This window comes from Gossypium arboreum, chromosome 8, assembly GCF_025698485.1.
Source record: "Gossypium arboreum isolate Shixiya-1 chromosome 8, ASM2569848v2, whole genome shotgun sequence".
Lineage (NCBI taxonomy): Eukaryota > Viridiplantae > Streptophyta > Magnoliopsida > Malvales > Malvaceae > Gossypium > Gossypium arboreum.
The window spans coordinates 118,227,619-118,253,830 of NC_069077.1; the positions used below are offsets into that span (position 1 = coordinate 118,227,619).

The 26,212-nt window shown below is 36.2% G+C and overlaps 2 non-coding genes across 2 annotated transcripts; both read left to right on the forward strand.

Annotated features, from left to right (window-relative positions):
• Positions 1–12,719: 12,719 nt before the first annotated feature.
• Positions 12,720–12,826, forward strand: LOC128279810 (small nucleolar RNA R71). Its single transcript, XR_008270005.1, has one exon. It is a non-coding gene; the product is annotated as a small nucleolar RNA R71 (small nucleolar RNA).
• Positions 12,827–23,435: 10,609 nt separating this feature from the next.
• On the forward strand, positions 23,436–23,540 carry LOC128279731 (small nucleolar RNA R71). The gene has a single exon (XR_008269928.1). It is a non-coding gene; the product is annotated as a small nucleolar RNA R71 (small nucleolar RNA).
• The last annotated feature ends 2,672 nt before the right edge of the window (positions 23,541–26,212 follow it).

Genomic DNA, 26,212 nt, shown 5'->3' on the forward strand with positions numbered 1-26,212 from the left:
GATATATCAATCAAAATCATAAATCAATTAAAATTTATCCTAAATATGATATGAAAGCTTTCCAAGAGAACAAGGCAATCATTTAGGGATTTTTCTGTAATGAAATAAATACCCCCCACACTTAAGATGTACATTGCCCTCAATGTGCAAAGATATATATTAGAGTATATAAAATTAAGATAGGGAGAGAAGTGAAACTTCCTGTATGATGAATTCCTCGAACTGGAGTTTTTGAGAGTAATCGGTTCGAGAGTGGATGAGGATACTCTGGCGGTCGTAGAGGTTCATTAGGCCAAAAGTCCTGTGCCAAAAGTATATTATTTCTAGTGGTAGCTATGTTCGTGGTCGAACAAGACATGGCAGTCGTGGAGAACCTTTCCCGATGGAATTTTAGTTCCTATGTGATGATGAGCTTAAGAGCTCTATATAACTGTGATAAAATCAGGAACTTTTTAAGGGATATTATGAAAAATAATTACTCAAAAAGAAAAACCAAAATTGATAATTAAAAATAAAATTTCTAAAATCTAATAAAAATAAAGAGTAGTTTCAATAAAAATTAAAAATCTAAAATAATAAATAAATATTTCTAAACATCTTCATCGCTGGATGGTTCGCGAGGTGGTACTGGTGATGAAATGTGGAGGTGCTGACAAATCTGCTATAGGGTAGCATCAATGTTGTCAAATCATTGAAAACACTGATGCTCGAATCGGGTGAGGCGCTAAGAGATGTCAGCATATGAAGCTGCCGCATGAACTGGGCGAGAGGGTAGTGGTGGCTGAGTCGATGGGTCCTCGTGTTGTGGGGGGACATCATCAGGAATGTCCTCATAGGCCTCCTCCTCAGTAGATTGGGTGAGACGATATTGGGGAGGGTAGGTTCTTCGGCGCCTCTCGATCATCCTCATGCTAAGCATGCTCGAGATGCCTTATGGAGACATCTGGCTGATGAGGGTGAGGGATGATTCTTGGGCCACGGTGTTGAGGAGCCCGAAGTGTCGCGCCAGCCTAGTCACGTCTGGTGCTAAATCGCAAGGGTGATGAAATGGGAAAGGTCGATGACGTGCCCTTGTGACATGCACCATAAGAAGTAGACGTCGTGGGTGTTGATGACGCTAGTGCTCTCTCGCCTCATTGTAATTGTGTGAGCTAAAACAGCGTGTAAGTACCTCAGGGATGGTGGGAGAACTGATGCCTTGGAGCGGTTAGGATTGTACGAGGCCGTGCTAGGGGCCAAAGTGTGCCAGCACTTCGAGGGATAGAAATGTATGTGGTGACTGAGAGCATGTAGTTCATTCTCCTCCCTGAACTCCTCTGTATATAAGCCTAGTACAACACCAAACTCTGGGATGCTTAGTAGGTGGATTAATCTGCCTAGGCGAAATTGAACCGTGCCGGGATCATCGTACCTTGTCATTACGGTCTGAAGATGGAACGTGGAGCATAGTTCTATCGTGAGCTCGAGGTATGTCGGCTCGATAATCTCGAAGACTAGCTCCCAAGGGTCGGTAGTTAAGAGAGCCTGAATTGTGTTAGCCATCTGAACATGTTCTGTAACACCCCTTACCCGTACCTGAGTCCGGGATAAGGTACGAGGCGTTACCGGACAAACATACAAATATTAAACTAAAATACGGGCCATAAAATTTCATTCATATTTCAAAACGTTCATTCACTTACACATAGTCCCTTATTTGATTCTACGAAGCCCAAAACATACTTTAGAAAGGGTTCGAGACTAAACCGAGAACTTACGAAAATCTTGAAAATTTCATGCTTTAAGGCTCCACACGCCCGTGTCCCAAAGTCATGTTCCATACACGGCTGAGACACATGGTCGTGTTTCTGCCTGTGTGGAATATGCCTAGGCTATTTTCCAAGCTTTGGTCAACCTAAATCTCTTACACACTTATACAAAATCAAAAGCATATAACATGGTATTCATTTAATGATTAAATATTCTCAATTAAACCACAAACATAGTATTTGTATGTTATCATACATGTGTCTCTCATACTCATTTTACCGTGTTTATTATAGTACCACTTATACATTTATACCAAGATTATCATCTTACCAAATATCTTCAGCTTAATCATCAAGCATTCATTTTTAAAACTAGATCATATCTTTCTAAAATACCACAATTCAGATGCGCAAAATAACATGTTTTCCTGAAACATTTCAATTCAACTCCATACCCAACAAGCATTACATTGAGACTAGTCATATATATATATATATATATACATGTCATGATACATATCATTCTCTTTCATTTTCTTATAAACACATATCATTTATTTCATTATATCAATATTTCATATACCATAGTTTCCATGTATTCTAGATATATTTATTTTCCTCCTCCTCCTCTCCATTCCACATCCTTAATGTATATAGCATCCTTGTAAGTACGATTTCACAATTGACTAATAAATTCTCACATCAAACTGTCCACATAACTTATAGTCACTTACTTATTTATAATTCGAGCTATAGAGCTCCAAATTAAGATCTGTAAATTTCCCCTGAAACTACACTCACATATCTTTCCACCATAAAATTTTCATAATTTTGGTTTAGCCAATACTACAGTTTATTCATTAAAATTTCCCTGTTTCACTTTCCTACGATTCGACCTCTCTTCACTAAAACTTAATTATCTCACAAGATGAACTCGGATAATGTTCTTGTTGATTTATTTTAAAATAGACTCATTAGGATTTTAAAAATATAATTTTAATCCTCTAATTATTTTTATCCAAATTGTTTTGATTTTCCAAATTCAGAATAGGGGATCACATAATCATTCTGAACCAGTCTCACAAAAACATAAATATCTCAAAATATAGAACTTCTTTTCTTGATATGTTTCTTTTATCTAAAAATAGACTCATTAAGATTTAATTTGATATCTCATTAAGTCTCAGATTCAATTTCTACTATTTTTGGTGATTTTTCAAAATCACATCACTGCTATTGTCCAAAATAGTTTTATTGCTAATTCACTCTTTCACACTTTCTTTGTATTAACCTCATTTTAACATACATATCACAAATCATTTTCACCACATTTCATACATCACAAGCATAGGCCCATGATCACAAGGTCACCATAAAATCATCCTCATGTATAACTTACTTTTTTATAACATTACCACCTCCTAGTCACTTAATGAACACATCATTCACATAACCAAGTTCTTGCACTTATTCATCACAAAACTCACAAAGCAATACATAGAGAGTATCCCGTTGAACACTTCGAATCAATCCTCGATACTTGGTGGTTTCAGCACATAGCTCCACCCATCATATAGTTCGGCTCTCTTGTACACATGGTGAACACTCAGTACCACCCATGTGACCTAGCCAATTTATCTCGTAGCTCTCTTGTCTACATGGTGTCCTTCACCTGGAACCACGTATGCGACCTAGCTACATATATCCCATAGCTCTCTTGTCTACATGGTGTACACATAGTATCACCCATGCGACCTAGCTACATCATAATGTCTTGTAGCTCTCTTGTACACATGATGTGCACTCAAGCACCATACATGTGACCTAGCTACATACTATCTCATGTCGTCCAATCTTTCCAGAAGGTTCAACCGGATTTCTCTCTTTTCCAACAATTTCACCAATCAAGTAATTATCCACAAACATATTTCCAATATTATTATAAAATATCATAATACAAGTAATATTGATGTATTACTTACATATAAACTTACAAGTCATTTAATATCAAGGCAATAATATTAAATTACACATTGCCTTATTAAAAATCATATGAACTTACAATTTCCCATGATATCCATAATCATAGAAATCACATTTATGTATGATAATTCAATGCACTTCATGTACCATAGACATATTTTTAAATCAATTGATAAACTTGGCACCATAATCATTTAATTTAACATAATTCAATTAATTCACTAAATTTAACTTTCAAATATAAATTACAACATTATTGTCGTATTATTATCATACCAACTTACATACTTTCAACACCTCGAAATCATAATAAATATATCAATTTTACATTGAAACGTGCATAAATTAATGCTTATTATACATATGAACTTACCTCGATACTAAAAGGACCATTTTACCAACTTTCCCTATTTTCGATTTTTCTCTCATTCTAGGTTCAAATCTTATTTTCCGGGATCTAAAACATTATATTTTATTTATTTAATTAATGTACTATTCAAAACAGTCTTTAAATCAAACTTTAGAAAAATTACAATTTTGCCCCTAAACTTCTGCATATTTACACTTTTGCCCCTAGGCTCGGGAATTAAACTTCATTCCTTATTCTTATGTTTTATGTCATGCTAATCACTTTTCCCTTCTATGGAAACATCAAATTCTCACTCTAACATGTACTTATGACTATTAGGTATTTTTACCGATGAAGCCCTTTTACTCATTTTCACTCAAAATCGAGTAGCACAAGTTGTCTAACATAATTTAAAACCTCATATTCTATCATAAAAAATCAAAATAAACACATTTCACCTATGGGTATTTTTCCAAATATGAACCCTAGCTTAAATTATTGCTAGAATAAGCTTAATTAAATTACCGGGATTCTAAAAACGTAAAAAACTTGAAAAGCGGGGTTAGAACGGACTTACTATTGAGCTTGGAAAGCTTGAAAACCCTAGCCATGGCTTCCCCCATGCTAATTTCGGCCTCCATGAAAATGATGAGTCAATTTTGGCTTTATTTTCCCTTTTTATTTCTTTTAATTACCAAATGACCAAAATGCCCTTCCTTACTAATCTTTCAAAAATTCCATCCATGTCCAATTTTTTTCCATCACTTAGAAATTGGTCAAATTGCTATTTAAGACCTCCTAATTAATGTTTCAAAGCAATTTCATACCAGAAAATTCTAGAATGCAAGTTTTGCAACTTATTCAATTTAGTCCCTAACTTCAAATTGAGCACTTTATGCATAGAATTTCTTCACGAAATTTTCACACAACCATGCAATCATATCATAGACCTCAAAATAATCATAAAATAATTATTTCTATCTCAGATTTTGCAGTCCCGAAACCTCTGTTCCAACTAAACCCAATTTTGGGCTATTACAACTCTCCCCCCTTTTAGAGATTTTCGTCCTCGAAAATCTTACCGGAGTGAAGTTTAGTATCTTTCTCATAATTTCCAGCATTACTAACTAAATTTTTTCAAGACGATACTTTTAGAAACACTCTGTCATCAATTTCAATCCCAAGATAACTAAGTCAACTCTAATATTTCTCTAACTCTGTCCTTCACTTGTCAACCATTCTCAGTCTCTGGTCATATGTATAATTATTTTATCACTGAACCCTTTGATTCCACACTTAGGAACTTAGTCAACATGATTCTCATAAATTTCCATTATATACACCTCATCGGTAAGAGAGTGAGGTCGTACAGTCTCTAACTCGATTCTGACATATATCTATATGACACATTTTTTTTTCATTATCCACATATGTCATTATAATCATACTATCCACTTCAAACAAATTATTATTCATATCTGTCTTACATAAAATTTCCAATTATCTCATTTCAAACAAGTGCACTCACTCATACATTCTATGAATTTTGAATAACTTTAGTCATCACATCTACTAATTAATTTAGTCAAGCATGCAACAGCATATGTAGGCCAAACAAATATGAATAAATATATCGCTATATAAACTTTCATCTCACATATTATCACATATACATATATCACGAATTCTATTCATACCTTCCTGAGTTTAACACATCATAGCTACACTTTATTCAAATACTTCAATATTACTATTAAATGGTCAGATGTAGCTCGGTTGGAGAATACTTCATTTTAAACAAAATGGTCCTCATTAGCGTCGGGAGACATCACACTATCACATATTTGTGGCATGTATAACTAAACTCTCACACTTGCTATGTTAGTCCGAGAATCGACTAAACCTGCTCTGATACCATTAAATGTAACACCCCTTACCCGTACCCGAGGCCTAGATAAGGTACGAGGCATTACCAGACAAACATACAAATATTAAACTAAAATACGGTCCATAAAATTTCATTCAAATTTCAAAACGTTCATTCACTTACACATAGTCCCTTATTTGAGTCTACGAAGCCCAAAACATACTTTAGAAAGGGTTCGGGACTAAACCGAGAACTTACGAAAATCTTGAAAATTTCATGCTTTAAGGCTCCACACGCTCGTGTCCCAAAGTCGTGTTCCATACACGGCTGAGACACATGGTTGTGTTTCTGCTTGTGTGGAATATGCCTAGGCTATTTTCCAAGCTTTGGTCAACCTTAATCTCTTACACACTTATACAAAATCAAAAGCATATAACATGGTATTCATTTAATGATTAAATATTCTCAATTAAACCACAAACATAGCATTTGTATGTCATCATACATGTGTCTCTCATACTCCTTTTACCTTGTTTATTATAGTACCACTTATACATTTATACCAAGATTATCATCTTACCAAATATCTTCATCTTAATCATCAAGTACTCATTTTTAAAACTAGATCATATCTTTTTAAAATACCACAATTCAGATGCGCAAAATAACATGTTTGCCTTAAACATTTCAATTCAACTCCATACCCAACAAGCATTACATTGAGACTAGTCATTTATATATATACATGTCATGATACATATCATTCTCTTTCTGTTTTCTTATAAACACATATCAATTATTTCATTATATCAATATTTCATATACCATAGTTTCCATGTATTCCAGATATATTTGTTTTCCTCCTCCTCCTCTCCATTCCACATCCTTAATGTATATAGCATCCTTGTAAGTACGATTTCACAATTTACTAATAAATTCTCACATCAAACTGTCCACATGAGTTATAGTCACTTACTTATTTATAATTCGAGCTACAGAGCTCCAAATTAAGATCCGTAAATTTCCCCTGAAACTAGACTCACATATCTTTCAACCATAAAATTTTCATAATTTTTGGTTCAGTCAATTACTACAGTTTATTCATTAAAATTTCCCCTATTTCACTTTCTGATAGTTCTGACCTCTCTTCACTAAAACTTAATTATCTCACAAAGATGAACTCGGATAATGTTCTTGTTGATTTATCTTGAAAATAGACTCATTAGGGATTTTAAAATATAAGTTTAATCCTCTAATTATTTTTATCCAAATTGTTTTGATTTTCCAAAGTCAAAATAGGGGATCACGTAATCATTTTGAACCAGTCTCACAAAAACATAAATATCTCAAAATATAGAACTTCTTTTCTTGATATGTTTCTTTTATATAAAATAGACTCATTAAGATTTAATTTAATATCTCATTAAGTCTTAGATTCAATTTCTACTATTTTTGGTGATTTTTCAAAATCACATCACTGCTACTGTCCAAAACAGTTTTATTGCTAATTCACTCTTTCACACTTTCTTTGTATTAACCTCATTTTAACATACATATCACAAATCATTTTCACCACATTTCATACATCACAAGCATAGGCCCATGATCACAAGGTCACCATAAAATCATCCTCATGTATAACTTACTTGTTTATAACATTACCACCTCCTGGTCACTTAATGAACACATCATTCACATAACCAAGTTCCTGCACTTATTCATCATAAAACTCACAAAGCAATACATAGAGAGTCTCCCATTGAACACTTCGGATCAATCCTCGATACCTGGTGGTTTCAGCACATAGCTCCACCCATAATATAGTTCGGCTCTCTTGTACACATGGTGAACACTCAGTACCACCCATGTGACCTAGCCAATTTATCTCGTAGCTCTCTTGTCTACATGGTGTACACATAGTGTCACCCATGCGACCTATCTACATCATAATGTCTTGTAGCTCTCTTGTACACATGATGTGCACTCAGCACCATATATGTGACCTAGCTACATACTATCTGTATCATCCAATCTTTCCGAAGGTTCAACCGGGATTTCTCTCTCTTTTCCAACAATTTCACCAATCAAGTAATTATCCACAAACATATTTCCAATATTATTATAAAATATCATAATACAAGTAATATTGATGCATTACTTACATATAAACTTACATCTCATTTAATATCAAGGCAATAACATTAAATTACACATTGCCTTATTAAAAATCATATGAACGTATAATTTCCTATAATATCCATAATCATAGAAATCACATTTATGTATGATAATTCAATGCACTTCATGTACCATAGACATATTTTTAAATCAATTCATAAACTTGGCACCATAATCATTTAATTTAACATAATTCAATTAATTCACTAAATTTAACTTTCAAATATAAATTACAAGACATTATTTCAGTATTATTATCATACCAACTTACATACTTTCAACACCTCAGAAATCATAATGAATATATCAATTTTACATTGAAACGTGCATAAATTAATGCTTATTATACATATGAACTTACCTCGATACTAAAAGGACCATTTTACCAACTTTTCCAATTTTCGATTTTTCTCTCATTCTAGGTTCAAATCTCATTTTCCGAGATCTAAAATATCATATTTTATTTATTTAATTAATGTACTATTCAAAACAGTCCTTAACTCAAACTTTTGCAAAATTACAATTTTGTCCCTAAACTTTTGCATATTTACGCTTTTGCCCCTAGGCTCGGGAATTAAAATTCATCCCTTATTCTTATGTTTTATGACATGCTGATAACTTTTCCCTTCTATGGAAACATCAAATTCTCACTCTAACATATACTTATGACTATTAGGTATTTTTACCGATTAAGCCATTTTACTCGTTTTCACTCAAAACCGAGTAGCTCAAGTTGTCTAACATAATTTAAAACCTCATATTCTATCATAAAACAGAAAAATAAACACATTTCACCTATGGGTATTTTTCCAAATATGAACCCTAGCTTAAATTATTGCTATAATAAGCTTAATCAAATTACCGAGATTCCAAAAACGTAAAGAACTTGAAAAATGGGGTTAGAACGGACTTACTATTGAGCTTGGAAAGCTTGAAAACCCTATCCATGGCTTCCCCCATGCTAATTTCAGCCTCCATGAAAAAGATGAGTCAATTTTGGCTTTATTTTCCCTTTTTATTTCTTTTAATTACCAAATGACCAAAAATGCCCTTCCTTACTAAACTTTCAAAAATTCCATCCATGTCCAATTTTTTTCCATCACTTAGAAATTGGTAAAATTGCTATTTAATACCTCCTAATTAATGTTTCAAAGCAATTTCATACTAGAAACTTCTAGAATGCAAGTTTTGCAACTTATTCAATTTAGTCCCTAACTTCAAATTGAGCACTTTATGAATAGAATTTCTTCACAAAATTTTCACACAATCATGAAATCATATCATAGACCTTAAAATAATCATAAAATAATTATTTCTATATCTAATTTTGCAGTCCCAAAACCTCTGTTCCAACTAGACCCAATTTTGGGCTATTACATGTTCAATGGTAGCCTAGTCGATGCAGCAGCCTGCAATTAAGGGTCGAACCCGTGGTATTTGAAACAGTTCTTCTTGGGGCTTATTGGGGAATTGGAGGAAAGGGTGATGAATTTCCACGGTAGGACCCGAGGAAGATGACGCTCCCATCCTTTTCTTTGAAGCGGGGACAACGGATTTCTTTCCTCGTGAAGATGAGATCATGTACCTATAATTTGTAAAGAAGAATAATAGTAAATACATGAATTTGGAAAGCCATGAATTTAAAGTACTAATTTTAGCCAAAATATGAACCAAAATCAATCAACAAAATTCTTTTTGATAGCATAATTTCGTGATATTATAAGGGCATGAGGATGGCATAATAATGGCATGTGAATGACAAAGGAATGAAGCTTTCCTAACAACCTAAATTAACATAAAATGCATGATAAATAATCTAATAATGCAGGAAATAATGAAAAAAATGAACATAGTATGATAAAAATAACAATTATTTTAAGAATAAGCAATAAAAATAAATAGAATAGAGGTTAAAAGAGTGAACAAACGCTAAGGGAGAGAGATTGGCTATCAAAAATGGATTGAGAAGCGATGTACGGGCGTGGCAAGGAGACCGTGTGGAATTACAGTGGCTAGGATTAGTGTTTTTGAGTGGAGAAGATAATGAATAGTGCAGCCTATTTATAGATTTTGGGACACACGGCCATGGGACACACCCGTGTGCCCCAATTTTAGCCCGTGTGTTTCGCGTTTTTCCTATTTTAGCGCATCTGAAATTAACACACGCCCGTGTGCCTTAGGTGTGTTGGTTCACACGGCTGTGTCGCACGACCGTGTCTAGCTTCGTTCGCTTCTCCCATGCCTGTGTATGCAAGCCCCATGCCCGTGTTAATTTGACAGGTTTGACCACGGACGTGTGACACGCCCATGCTGTTTTAACAGGTTCGTCCATGGTTCTTCCACAAGGGTGTGTCGCACGCCCGTGTTGTTTTGGCAGGCTCGACCAAGGCCATGTCGTACGGCCAGGTCGTTTTATCGCAGCCCGTGTTGGGGAAATATTTTGCCCTGCTTTCACACGGGCTTAAGCACGCCCGTGTGCTTGGTTGTGTCTTTGTGGAAACACCTGTATTCAAAATTTCTATTAGTAGGTTAGGAGTTAAATACCAAAATTTAAAGAAATTAATAATGTTAGTGCTCGGGTTACCTCCCGAGAAATGCTTATTTATAGTCTAAGCTTGACTTACCTCTTCAGTGAATGGTCATGGTGGTTTGAGGAGTTTATACTCCTCATTGCTGCAATCAATCTCATCAACATAAGGTTTTAATTGGGTGTTGTTTACCATAAAAGTGTCGAACTTGGGATGACTCACCTCCACCGTACCGAATGGAAAAATACTAAGTACCGTAAGAGGGATTTCCTTATTCGGTGTGCTAGTGACAATGTGGGGATCTGTGGAATCTAATAAGACATTATCACCAACCTTAAGTTGATTTGGAGAGGTATCGGGCTCATTTTGGCATAGTTTCAGTTTGTCGGGTGTTCTTGGTTTGTGCGTCTGCCATTCATCGAGTTCCTCGATTTGTAGTCTTCGATCTTCATGAATAGGTCATCTACTGCTGCTTGAGAATGACTCGTGTGCTTTGCAAAGTAGGTTGCACCATATTGTTAGGTTTAGTAGAATGGTGTAGACCATTACCTTCAATGTTTGATGTGATGCCAGAATTACGAGCTTGAAGGGTGATCGTTTCGCCTCCCACACGAAGTGTAAGCTCACCTGTGCCAACATCAATAATTGTTTTAGCAGTTGCTAAAAAGGGCCTACCTAAAATCAAATGGGTTTTATTATCCTCCTCTATGTCTAGAACAACGAAATCAACGGGAAATATGAACTTATCTAATTTCACTAGTACATCTTCAATAATACCCCTAGGAAATCTTATAGTTTTATCTGCCAATTGAATGCTCATCCTAGTTTGTTTAGGTTTCCCAAGACCTAGTTGCTTAAACATTTTGTAAGGCATGACGTTAATACTAGCCCCTAAATCAGCTAATGCATGATTTATATCTAAACTACCAATTAAGCAAGGAATTGTAAAACTCCCTGGATCTTTCAATTTGTGGGGTAGCTTATTCTGTAGAATAGCTGAGCAGATTGCGTTTAGCTCCACATGCGACGCTTCTTCCAACTATCACTTATTTACTAAAAGCTCTTTTAAAAATTTCAATGCATTCGGCATCTGCGACAAAGCTTTAATAAACTGTAAGTTAATATGTAATTTTTTCAAAAGTTTAAGGAATTTACCGAATTGTTCGTCTGAACGGTCTTTCCTTGTCGCATTAGGGTATGGGACACGAGGTTTGTATTCTTTATTCATCATTTTGTTATGACTTACCTCACTTTTACCTTTGCTCACCACAGTTTCTTGCATCAATTCTGGCTCACGCACAATGAATCCTTCCTTATCTTGAGTACTAATTGCGTTGAGGTGTTCCCTTGGGTTAGTTTCAATATTACTTGGTAAGCTACCTTGTGGTCGTTCGGAGATTAGTTTGGGTAGCTGGTCTATCTGTGTTTCGAGTCCTTGGATCGATGCTTGTTGATTTTTAAGTGCTATCTCGGTATTTTGGAAATGGGTTTCTGACACTGATATGAATTTTAAGAGCATCTCCTCAAGGTTTGATTTCTTCTCTTGTTGATAAGGTGGCTGTTGAAAACCTTGAGGATTTTATGGCTTTTGATTCCCTTGACCACCCTAGGAGAAATTTGGGTGGTTCCTCCAACCTGCATTATAGGTATTACTGTATGGGTTATTTTGAGATCTAAAGTTATTGTTACCCATATAGTTGACTTGTTCCTCTTCGGTTGTAGGATTGAAGGATTGATATTCTGTATGCACACCTCCTCTACTTGAGTCACACCTTATTACTGGATGTACCTGCGTAGAACCAAGTAAACCATCAATCTTTTTATTGAGAAGTTCTACCTGATTTGACAACATAGTAACTGAGTCGACATTATAATCGCCTGCTGTTTTTGTTGGCTTAGTCCTCATGACTTGCCACTGATAGTTATTCAGTGACATTTCTTCAATAAATTCATAAGCCTCTTTAGGTTTTTTGTTATTGATGGTTCCTTCAGTAGCTGCGTCAATCATCTATCTTGTCGAGGGATTCACACCATTGTAGAATGTTTGAACTTGCAGCCATAGAGGTAACCCATGGTGAGGGCACCTTCGCAATAGATCCTTGTATCTCTCCCATGCATAGTAAAGTGTTTCTAAGTCCATCTGCACAAAAGAAGAGATATCATTACGTAACTTAGCCGTTTTAGCCGACGGAAAATATTTAGTAAAAATTTTTTGGTCATTTGTTCCCAAGTAGTGATAGACCCTCATGGTAACGAGTTCAACCACTGTTTAGCTTTGTTTCTTAGTGAAAAATGGAATAACCGAAGGCGAACGGCATCATCAGAAACGCCATTAATTTTGAAAGTGTCGCAAAACTCCAGAAAATTTGCCAATTGAGTGTTGGGATCCTCATCCTGCAAACCATCAAACTGAACAAACTACTGTATCATCTGAATTGTGTTAGGTTTCAGTTCAAAATTATTCACAGCAATAGTAGGTCTAACTATACTTGACTCAGTTCCTGTTAAAGAAGGTTTAGCATAGTCATACATACTGCGTGGAGTAGGATTTGATTAACCGCAATTGCAGGAGGTAGCTGATTGCCTTGGTTTTTAGCCATCTCTTCGGTTGGGGGTTGAGTATCGTCTTCTTGCTCGTTCTCCATGTATCTTAAGCTTCGCCTTATATCTCTTTGGTTTCTACGAACTATTCGATCGATTTCTTCGTCAGAAAGTAATGGTCCCAACGGGTTTCTTCTAGTCATAAACTATAAAAACCTGCCAAGAGGAAGAAAAAGTAAATTAATTAGTAGTAATAATAAAATTAAATTAAGTTGCGAGAAAAATAAATGGCTAAAGTAATAAAAATTTAGCGTTCCTAATATTTCAGTTCCCCGACAACGGCGCCAAAAACTTGATCGCGATATTTCGTGATAGGTTTTAAATATTTATAACTACTCGTTCTTGAACTAACTATTATCGCGATGTACGCAAGTGTACCTATCGGACAGTAGTATAGTTTTAGTAAGACTGGATTGTCGAACCCAAAGGAACTAAAAGTACTAGTAATGACTATCTTTTTATTATCTAGCCTAAGAATAATGAGGTTTCGTTTTAATTAACTAATTATCTAAACTAAGAACTCATAGAGAAAAGAATTGAGGAATTACTTTTGGGAAAATCGATTGACTTGAGACAATACCTAAGGAAAAATCCACCTAGACTTTACTTGTTATTCTGGCTCCGAACCGGACGATTTATTCATTCAACTTGTTCCGTAGAGATCCCTAAGTTATGTTATTATCCCTATTCAAGACTAATAACGTCTAATCCGTAGATTGAATAACCGAGACTTTTCTATAATTAACACTCTAGGGTTGCATTAACTTGATTTGTAGATCCCTTTATTAGGTTTCACCCTAATCCGGCAAAATCTTGTCACCTTATTTCTAGGCGTGCAATCAACTGTGCTTAATTATGACAAAAGTACTATTAGACAGGGTCTATTCCTCCTCTAAATAAGAGCATGTCTTGAATCAGTATCATGGGATATCAAAGTAAGAATTAAGAGCACATAATTAAGAACAAGTTAAATATTTATCATACGATTTAGAAAATAATGACAAGATTCGTCTTAGGTTTCATTACCCTTAGGTATTTAAGGGTTTTAGTTCATAACTAAATAAGAAAACACCTCAGAAGAATAAAGAATACAAAAGATAAAGAAAACGCAAAACTCCTGAAGGGAAATTGAGGAGATATCTTCAGTCTTGATGATGAATCTGGCTTCTGAGATGGATCAATCTGCTTCCTTGGAGTATTCCTTACCCCCTATTCTCCACCTCTTTTTTCTCCTCTTCTAGGGTGTATTTATAGGCTCTGGAATGCCTATGAGCCTTCAAAAATGGCCTTTTTTCGAATTGCCCTCGGCAGGGACAATCCCGTGTGACACGCCCATGTGCGATTACTTCATGCCGTGTTTGAGCCTGTTAGAATGGCACGGGTGTATGCTATACCCATGTGACTCGTGCTTCAATTTTTCCAGATTGACACGGCCGTGTGGTCTACCCGTGTGAGGAAGTCCAGGCCATGTTAAGTTCGTACTTTGGCCTATTTTCTCTATTTTTGGCCCGTTTCTCATTCCTTTCGCTCTCCTATGCTCTCCCAAGTATAAAACATGAAATTAAAGCATTAGGAGCATTGAATTCACAAATTCGAATGAGAAATCATCCATAAAATGAATTAAACATGGGGTAAAAATATGTATAATTTACGATTTATCAACTGGTAGTCCCGACGACATTCTATGAGTTTATATTACGAGGGATTTAGCCTGGACTAGTAATCTCGCCGTAGGAACGAGGCCGCGGGAGCTCGTACTTGAAATGATCACTTGTATGAATTGACATTGAATGGGATATCCATCGAGATTCCAAGAAATTCAACGACTTTGATATGAAAAATGAAATAAAGAGTACTTGCCATGATACATTATTTATATTATATGATACTTTTATGATGCATATGAATTATAATGTTTGGATGAGTGTTGTGCTAAATGGTAGCATAGGTACGTACTCAAAACCCACGAACATATGTTTGACATGTGAAAAGAAATGGACTTGTGATAAGAATGTAAATGAATGAATGTTTTATATGTGAATAATTTTTATGGCAATCTTGTGTTGATTATCATTTTGCTGCGCTAAAACAGTTTGGACAGCAACAGTAGTCCTACTTTGAAAATCCACCAAAAATTGTGGAAGTCAAATTAAAGGCTGAATAAGATATTTAATTAAAGCTTAATTATCCTAGTTTCATATAAAGGAAACTTTGTAAGCATAGGAATCCCCTGTTCTGACATGTGAAAATCACTAGAAATTGTAAAAAAATAATAATGGGTTATAAGTCATATGCTTAAAATTCTTAATGAGTCTGCTTTCAAAGGAAATAGACAGTAACATCGTCTAAGTTCCTTACTATGAGATAATTGATTTTTAGTAAAAGAAGGTTAGAACTATTTGACAGCAAAACAGAGGAGACTTAAAAGAATAAACTATACTTATTGGCTTGACCAAAAATTCTTAAACTTTTATGGTAAGAAGATATATGAGTATAGTTTTTGGGAACATTAAGGGTTCTCAATTTGGAGTCCCGTAGCTTCGGATATAAAATGTAGTGACTGTGACTCAAGAAAACAACATAACTAGACTTTGAATAAATAGAGAGAAATTGAAAAATAGCATGTTAATGCAATGCTTATTATTTTTTTCTTGCAAACTTACTAAGCTTTAAGCTTACTCCCTCCTCTCCATTTTTTTAGTGTTGTCAGGTCAGCTCGGGTTGGAGATGTTGGAGGCAGCATCACACTATCAAGCTACCACCTTTGGAATAATGATTAGTTTTAATGTATACAAATGAGTAGCATGTATAGTGACTTAGTTTTTAAGTTAGATGTTGTTATGATTATCCAAATGTATTGGCTTATTGATCGTGATTTTGTGTGATAAGTTTTATAAATTTATAATTAATCGTTCTTGAAACTAACTATTATCACGATGTTGGCAAGTGTACCTATCAAACAGTAGTTTAGCTTTAGTAAGACCGAATTGTCGAACCCAAATCAACTAAAAGTACTAGTAATGGCCGTCTTTTTATTATCTAGCCTACGAATAATGGGGTTTTTTTTAACTAACTAAAAAACTAAACTAAGAATTCACAGGAAATAGAATTGGGGAATTACTTTTGGAAAAACAATTGAATTAAGACAATACCTAAGGAAAAATCCACCTAGACTTTACTTGTTATTCTAACTCCGAATCGGATGATTTATTCATTTGACTTGATCCGTAGAAATCCCTAAGTTATATTATTATCTCTCTTGAGACTAACAACATCTAACCCTAGGTTGAATAATTGAAATCTCTTTCTAATTAACTTCTTAAGGTCGCATTAACTCGATCTATGGATCCCCTTATTAGGTTTCACCCTAATCCGACAAAATCTTGTCACCCTATTTCTAGGTGCCCAATCAACTCCACTTAATTATGAAAATTGTACTCTTAGACAGGGTTTATTCCTCCTCTGAATAAGAGCTTAACTTGAATCAGTATCCTGGAATATCAAAACAAGAATTAAGAACACATAATTAAGAACAAGTCAAATATTTATCATACAATTCAGAAAATAATAACAAGATTCGTCTTAGGTTTCATTCCCCTTAGGTATTTAGGGGATTTAGTTCATAACTAAAAAGGAAAACATCTCAGAAAAATAATGAATACAAAACATAAAGAAAAACCCAAAACTCCTGAAGGGAAATTGAGGGGAGATATTCAGTCTTGATGATGGATCCGGCTTCTAAGATGGATCAATCGGCTTTCCTTGAGAAATTCCCTGCTTCCTTCTCTGTGCGTCCCCTTTTCCTCCTCCTTTAGGGTGTATTTATGGGCTTTGGAATGCCTAAGAACCCTCAAAATCGGCCTTTTCCGAATTGGACTCAACTTGGGCTCAACAGGGACACGCCCGTGTGACACTCTTGTGTGCGATTACTTTAGGCCGTGGACAAGATAAACATAGTCGTGTGGTCCACCCATGTGAGTCGTGCTTCGATTCTACCAAATTGACACGGCCGTGTGGTCTACCCGTGTGAGGAGGTCCAGGCCGTGTAGATTTCGTACGTTGGCCCATTTTCTCCATTTTTGGCTCATTTCTCGTTCCTTTCACTCTCCTATGCTCATCTAAGTATAAAACATGAGTTTAAGGCATTAGGAGCATCGAATTCACCAATTTTAAGGAAAAATCATCCATAAAATATGCTAAGTATGGGATAGAAATATGTATAAATTACGGTTTATCAAATACCCTCACACTTAAGCATTTGCTTGTCCTCAAGCAAAATCCTCAACTCATAATCAGAATAAATTCTTCTCAACTTTTAATCTCTATCGATAATATCTCAAAATAATCCATAGGTAACCATACATTGAAAATTCAACTAAAAGAACATCAAAGTTTCAAAAATTCCAACTTGAGTATTTTATCACGAAAACATAGGTGTCTCCCCTCGTCTAAGTAATTACCTTTGATTCAAAATGTCACAGAGTTTCACATCCTCACTAAAGATTCACTCAAATCACTCGAGGTGTTTAAGGACAATAAATGAAGCACTCAATAGTCAATAATGAGAAGTCATTACCATAGGCTTGCATGAAAATCAAATCTCCACCACTATAAATTGAGATGAAACATCAATCAAAAGGTCTTTAGAGGGTTGTAACGTGGCTTTGGTTAGAGGGTGTGGTCACAAACTGGAAGAAAAGGTTAGAATCAAGATTGAATTGAAAAATTGCCTGACTAGAAAAATGACTAGTCATCAATTGCGTACAACAAAGCTTTTTCTCAGAATATTGAATTTAACTTCTTTAGCTCAGAAGATCACTACTACTAATATGTATACATTTTTTTTAAGAACAAGTCAAATTACAAAATAGAATAAAACATAGCTAAGTAATTATTCAAACTCAAATCTCGACAAAAATAGGGATCAAATTAATTGAGGGGATTTCAACAATAATGGGTTAAGGGTTAATATTAAGGGTAATACAAGAAATTGCTTGTTAGCTCAACGAGGTTTACTAAGGGTTAATCGTGGAGGTAGACTTTTCATGGCATGAGTGAGTTAATCCTAAGTGCCTTTCTTATTTTGACATATCAAATGTGGTCTTGACATGCGTAATCAAGCAAGTTCTAGAATAACAGTTCAATACTAACGCACTCATAATGAAAGTGAGCATGAAAGAATTAATAGATGCTACTGAAGGCTCAAGATCTCACAAAAATTATGGCTTTTTGATGTTTAAACTTGTGAATTCCAATTCAAGATAATACCTAAACTTGGGGAAACAACTTAAAATTTTAAATTCTTAAAAATCAACTTATCATGCTTAATTCTCTAATATCTTAAAGTTTAAACAATAAATGCATAAATGCCTATGTTTTAATTCAAGATATATCAATAAAAGTCATAAATCAATCAAAATTTATCCTAAACATGATATGAGAGCTTTTCAAGAAAACAAGGCAATCATTCAGGGATTTTTTTGATATAAAAATGAATACCCCCCCACACTTAAGATGTACATTGCCCTCAATGTACAAAGATAGATATGTAGAAAAGAATATAAAAATAAGATAGGGGGAGAAGTGAAACTTCCTGAGTGATGAATGAATTTAAGGAGTTTTGGAGAATAATTGGCGCAAGGGTGGAGGAGGATACTTCGGCGGTGGTAGAGGTTCATTAGTCCATAATTCATGTGCCAAAAGGATATTATATCTGAATTTGGTTATGGTCGTGGTCGAGCAGGACATGGTAGTCGTGGAGAACCTTTCCCAGTAGAGTTTTGAGTCCCTGAGTAATAGTGAGCTTTGGAGCTCTTTATAACTGTGATAGAATCAGGAACTCTTTTAGGAAATTAGCCAAAATTAAAAATTGTAAAATAATAATTATAAGTCCTAATAAAAATAAGGTGAAAGAAAAATAAAAAGTAGTCTTAAAATAAAATAAAAGTAAAAAAATAAAATAATAAATAAAAGTTTTTAAACATCTTCATCGCTAAATGGTTCGCGAGGTGTGGGTGGCTATGAGATGTGGAAGTGCTGACAAATCTAGTGTAGTGTAGCATCAATATAATTGAAGCGCTGAAAACACTGCTGCTCGAATTGAGTTAGGCACTCAGAGAAGTCAGCGTATGAAGCTACCGCATGAACTGGACGAAAGGGTGGTGGTGGCTGAGACGGTGGGTCCTCGTGATGTGGAGGGACATCATCAGTAATGTCCTCGGGGGCCTCCTCCTTGGAAGATTGGGCGAGACGATATTGGGAAGTGTAGGTTCCTCGGCGCTTTTCGAACATCCTCATGCTTAGCATGCTCGAGATGCCTTGTGAAGACATCTGGCCAATGAGGATCAAGGATGATTCTTGGGCCGCAGTGTTGAGGAGCCCGAAGTGTCGAGCCAACCAGGTAACATAGGGGCCAATAGAGATGACCCCCTTCCTATGCCGCGTCGTCTGGTGCTGAATGGCGAGGGCAATGAAACAATGACGTACTCGTGCGACATACACCATAAAAAGTAGGAGTCGTGAGTGTTGACGATGCCAGTGCTCTCTCGCCTTCCTGTTAACATGTGAGCCAAAATGGCATGTAGGTACCTCAAAGATGGAGGAAGAGTCGATGCCTTAGAGCGGCTAGGATTGTAGGTGCCCGAACCTGGTACTAGTGCATCCCAACACCGTGAAGGAGAACAATAGATGTGGCGGTTGAGAGCATGTAAGTCATTCTCCTCCTTGAACTCCTCCGTATATAAGCCCAATGCAGTACCGAATTCTGGGACGCTGAGCTAGCGAACTAATCTGCCTAGGATAAATTGGACCATATCGAGATCATCGTAGTTCGTCATTACGGTCTGAAGATGAAATGTTGAGCATAGTTCCATTGTGAGCCCGAGATATGTTGGCTCGATGATCCCAAAGAAAAGCTCCCAAGGGTCGGTGGTTAGGAGAGCACGAATTGCATCAGCCAACTAAACTTGTTCTACTGCAGCCCAGTTGATGCAGCGGCCCACAATTAAAGGTCAGGCCCGGAGTGTTTGGAAAAGTTTTTCTTGGGGCCCAATGGAGAACTACAGGAAAGGGTGACGAATTTCGACGGTAGGACCCGAGGAAGATGAGACTCCCTTCCTTTTCTTTGAAGTAGGGACGGCGGCCTTTTTACTACGTGAAGACGACATTGTATACCTACAATATAAAAAAGAATAATAGTAGGTAAAAGAATTTGAAAAGGGAAAAGCCATGAATTTGAACTAACAATTTCAGCCAAAACTACTAATACTAACCACACTCAACCAGAATAATCAATTTCATAGCATAATTTCGTGACATTAGCATGGAAATAGCATGAGAATGAGCATAGTAATGGTATGGGTATGACAATAGAATGAGGCTTTCCTAACAACTCGATTCAACATGAAATGTTATGATAAATAACCTAAGAATGCAAATTAAATGATAGAATAATGCATAAAATGAAAATATTATGAGAAGAATGAAGATTATTTTGATAATAAGCATTAGAAGTAAGTAAAATAGAAGTGAAAAGAGTAAACAAACACTAAGGGAGAGAGATTGAGTGTCAAAATGGAGTGGGAAGCGGCGCACGGGCGTGGTAGGAAGGCCGTGAGGACTTGCAGCGGCTAGGGTTAGGGATTTTGAGTGAAGAAGATAATGAATAGTACAGAGTATATATAGATTTTGGGACACAGGGCCATGGAACACACTCATGTTCCCCAATTTTTGCCCTGTGATTTGCGAATTTTAAATTTGGGCGCGTCTAACAATTGGCCCATGCCCGTGTTCTTTGGGCATGTGGGTGCACACGGCTGTGTCGCACCATCGTGTCTGTCTTCATTCGCTTCTCTCATACCCCTGTATGTAGTCCCACACCTGCATTAATCTAACAGGTTCGACCACGGTTGCTTGGCACGGGCATGTCGCACGCCCGTGTCCTTTTGGCAGGTTCACCCACGGCCGTGTCACACTGCCATGGCAATTTATCGTAGCCCGTGCTAGGAAAAATATTTGCCCTATTTCCACACGGCCTATGGCACGACCGTGTGCTAGGCCGTGTCTGTGTGGGAAACCTGTATTCAAGAGCTCTGTTAGTAAGTTAGGTGTTTAAACACTAAAATTTAAAGAAGTTAATACAGTTAGTGCTCGGGTTGCCTCCCGAGAAGCATTTATTTATAGTCTAAGCTTGACTTACCTTTCCATTGAATGATCATGGTCGTTCGAGGAGTTTATACTTCTCATTCCTGCTGAATCTCATCAAAATAAGGTTTTAGGCGGGTATTTTTACCTTAAAAGTGCTGAACTTGGGATGATTTACCTCGATTGTAGCGAATGGGAAAATGCTAAGTACTGTAAGAGGGATTTCTTCATTCGGTTTGGTAGTGACAATGTGAGGATCTGCGGTATCTAATAAAACTTTATCTCCAACCTTAACTTGATTTGGAAAGGTATTGAGCTCATCTTGGCTTAGTTTTGGTTTATCGTGTGTTCTCAGTTTATGCATCCACCATTCATCTAGCTCATCGATTTGTAGCCTTCGTTCTTCATGAATAGGGCCTTTACTACTGCTTGAAAATGACTCATGTACTTCGTTCAAACTCATTTCCTGCAAAGTAGGTTGCACCATATTGTCAGTTTTAGTACAGTGGTTTAGACAATCACCTTTAATTTTTGATGTGTTACCGGAATTGCGAGCTTGAAGGGTGATTGTTTCGTCTCCCACACGAAGTGTGAGCTCACCTGTGCCAACATCAATAACCGTTCTAGCAGTTGCTAAAAAGGGCCTTCCTAAAATCAAAGGAGTGTTTCTATCCTCCTCTATATCTAGAACAAAGAAGTCAATGGGAAATATAAATTTATCGATTTTAACTAGTACATCTTCAATAATACCCCTAGGAAATCTTATAGTTTTATCTGCTAATTGAATGCTCATCCTAGTCTGTTTGGGTTTCCCAAGACCTTATTGTTTGAACATTTTGTAGGGCATGACATTAATACTAGCCCCTAAATCAGCTAATGCATTATTAACATCTAAACTACCAATTAAGCAAGGAATTGTAAAACTCCTTGGATCTTCTAATTTGTTGGGTAGCTTATTCTACAGAATAGCTGAGCAAACTGCGTTTAGCTCCACATGCGACGGCTCGTCCAACTTTCACTTATTTGCTAAAAGCTCCTTTAAAAATTTCATTACGTTTGGCATCTGTGATAGAGCTTCAATAAACGGTAAGTTAATATGTAATTTTTTTAAGAGTTTAAGGAATTTACTAAATTGTTCATCTGAGCGGTCTTTCCTTGTCTCATTAGGGTATGGCGCACAAGGTTTGTATTCTGTACTTACCGGTTTCTGCTCATTATGGTCTACCTTAGCCTTGCCTTTGCTTATCTCAGTTTCTTGCCTTGGTTCTGGTTCAAGTGTGACTAACCCTTCCTCATCTTGACTAGTAATCGCGTTGAGTTTCTCGCTTGGGTTAGACTCTATGTTGCTTGGTAAGCTACCTTATGGTCGTTCAGAAATCAACTTGGCAAGCTGTCCAATCTGAGTTTTGAGCCCTTGGATCGATGCTTGTTGATTCTTAAGTGTTGTCTCGGTATTTTGAAAATGGGTTTCTGACACCGAGATAAACTTTGAGATCATCTCTTCAAGGTTCGGCTTCTTTTCCTATTGGTAGGGTGATTATTGGTAGCCTGGAGGTGGTCTCTGATTTCCTTGGCCTCCCAATGAGAAATTTGGGTAGTTCCTCCAACCTGCATTGTAAGTGTTACTGTATAGATTGTTTTGAGATCGAGGGTTATTACCCATGTAATTTAACTTCTCGTTCTCCATGCTGTGCCCATAATGTTGGTATTCTGAATTACTTGATCCGCCTCCACTTGCTTCGCACTGCATTACTGGGTGAACCTGTGAAGAACTAAGAAAACCATCAATTTTCTTATTCAATAGTTCTACCTTATTAGAGAGCATGGTGACCAAATCGACGTTATAAACACTGGCTGTTTTCGTTGACTTTGTCCTCATAACTTGCCAGTGATAGTTATTCAGTGACATATCCTCAATAAATTCGTAAGCCTCTTCAGGTGTTTTGTTATTGATGGTTCCCCTGGCTGCTGCATCAATCATCTGTCTTGTCGAGGGGTTCACACCATTGTAGAATGTTTGAACTTGCAACCATAGAGGTAATCCATGGTGAGGACACCTTCGCAGTAGGTCCTTGTATCTCTCCCACGCATCGTAAAGAGTTTCTAAGTCCATCTGTACAAACGAAGAGATATCATTACATAATTTGGCTGTTTTAGCTGGCTAAAAATATTTTAATAAAAATTTTTTGGTCATTTGTTCCCAAGTAGTAATTGACCCTCGTGATAATGAGTTCAACCACTGTTTAGCTTTGTTCCTCAATGAAAAAAAGAATAACCGAAGACGAATGGCATCGTCAGAAACGCCTTTAATTTTAAATGTATCATAGAATTCTAGGAAATTTGCCAAGTGAGTGTTTGGATCCTCATCCTGCAAACCATCAAACTGAACAAATTGTTGTATCATTTGAATAGTGTTAGGTTTTAGTTCAAAATTATTCACAGCAATAACAGGTCTAACTATACTTGACTCAGTTCTTGTTAAATTAGGTTTAGCATAATCATACATAGCGCGCAGAGTAGGATTCTGATTAACATCAATCGCAGGAGGTAGCGGATTTTCTTGGTTTTCAACCATCTCCTTGGTTGGGGCTTGAATATCGTCCTCTTGCTCGCTCTCTGTGTATCTTAAGCTTCACCTTATTTCTCTTTGGTTTCTACGAACTGTGCGATTGATCTCACTATCGAAAAGCAATGGTCCTGACGGGTTTCTTCTAGTCATAAACTATAAGAACCTGCCAGAAAAAGGGAAAAAGAAGAATTAGCAATAAAAATTAGAATAAAAATTAAATTGCAGTAAAAGTAAATGGCTAAAGTAATAAAAATCGAGTTTTCCTAACATCTTAGCTCCCCAGCAATGGCGCCAAAAACTTGATCGTGATTTTGTGTGATAAGTTTTATAAATTTATAATTAATCGTTCTTGAAACTAACTATTATCACGATGTAGGCAAGTGTACCTATTGAACAGTAGTATAGCTTTAGCAAGACCGGATTGTCGAACCTAAAGCAACTAAAAGTACTAGTAATGACTATCTTTTTATTATCTAGCCTAAGAATAATGGGGTTTGTTTTAACTAACTAATAAACTAAACTAAGAATTCACAGGAAATAGAATTGGGGAATTACTTTTGGAAAAACGATTGAATTAAGACAATACCTAAGGAAAAATCCACGTAGACTTTACTTGTTATTCTAACTCCGAATCGGACGATTTATTCATTTGACTTGATCCGTAAAAATCCTTAAGTTATATTATTATCTCTCTTGAGACTAACAACGTCTAGCCTTAGGTTGAATAATTGAAATCTCTTTCTAATTAACTTTCTAGGGTTGCATTAACTCGATCTATGGATCCTCTTATTAGGTTTCACCCTAATTTGAAAAACTCTTGTCACCCTATCTCTAGGCGCCCAATCTCCGCTTAATTATTGCAATTGTACTCTTAGACAGGGTCTATTCCTCCTCTAAATAAGAGCTTAACTTGAATAAATATCCTGGAATATCAAAACAAGAATTAAGAACACATAATTAAGAACAAGTCAAATATTTATCATACAATTCAGAAGATAATAACAAGATTTGTCTTCGGTTTCATTCCCCTTAGGTATTTAGGAGATTTAGTTCATAACTAAAAAGGAAAGCATATCAGAAGAGTAATGAATACAAAACATAAAGAAAAACCCAAAACTCCTGAAGGGAAATTGAGGGGAGATATTCAGTCTTGATGATAAATACGGCTTCTGAGATGGATCAATCGGCTTTCCTTGAGTAGTTCCCTGCTTCCTTCTCTGTGCGTCCCCTTTTCCTCCTTCTTTAGGGTGTATTTATAGGCTTTGGAATGCCTAAGAACCCTTAAGATTGGCCTTTTCCGAATTAGACTCAACTTGGGCTAGATAGGGACACACCGTGCAATTACTTCAGGCCGTGGTCAAGATAAACACAGCCGTGTGGTCCACCCGTATGAGTCGTGCTTCGATTCTGCCAAATTGACATGGCTGTGTGGTCTACCCGTGTGAGGAGGTCCAGGCTGTGTTGATTTCGTACGTTGGCCCATTTTTTTCGTTTTTGGCCCATTTCTCATTCCTTTCACTCTCCTATGCTCACCTAAGTATAAAACATGAAATTAAGGCATTAGGAGCATCAAATTCACCAATTTTAAGGAAAAATCATCCATAAAATATGCTAAGCACGGGATAGAAATATGTATAAATTACGGTTTATCACTTACATTGATTCATTGTATATAGCCATGAGATATGGCTTATAATGGTTATGGATTGTAAGCCTATTCATCCATGCTATGTGTTAATGTCTTGAGATGTGGTTATGTGATTTTGCTTGATTACTATGAATGGGAAGTGTATGGAATATGTGCATAATGAATGCCTTATGACCATTCAAAGTGGTCATGGCTATGAAATAAATGCGTGACATGGTAATAAATTGATAATGATTGAACATGAATATTTGCCGAGTGAGAAGAGACTGATTGAACATGAATATTTGCCGAGTGAGAAGAGACTGAGTGTTGGGTAAAATGTTGTGGTTAATTGGTAAAAGTGGTTATCAATATGATAAGGCTATTGAACGTGAATTGGAATGTCTAACTTGGTGTAACATGAGAAATTGAAAAACACATGTATGACAACATACAAATGCTTTAATTGGGTTTTATTAAAGAATGATTGACCATTGAAATGATGTTATAACATGTGTTTATGATATGTTTAAGTATGAAAGAGATTAAGGGCAATAAAAGGCTTAGAAAATAGCCTAAGTGTTGGCCACACGGGCAGAGACACGACCGTGTGTCTCAGC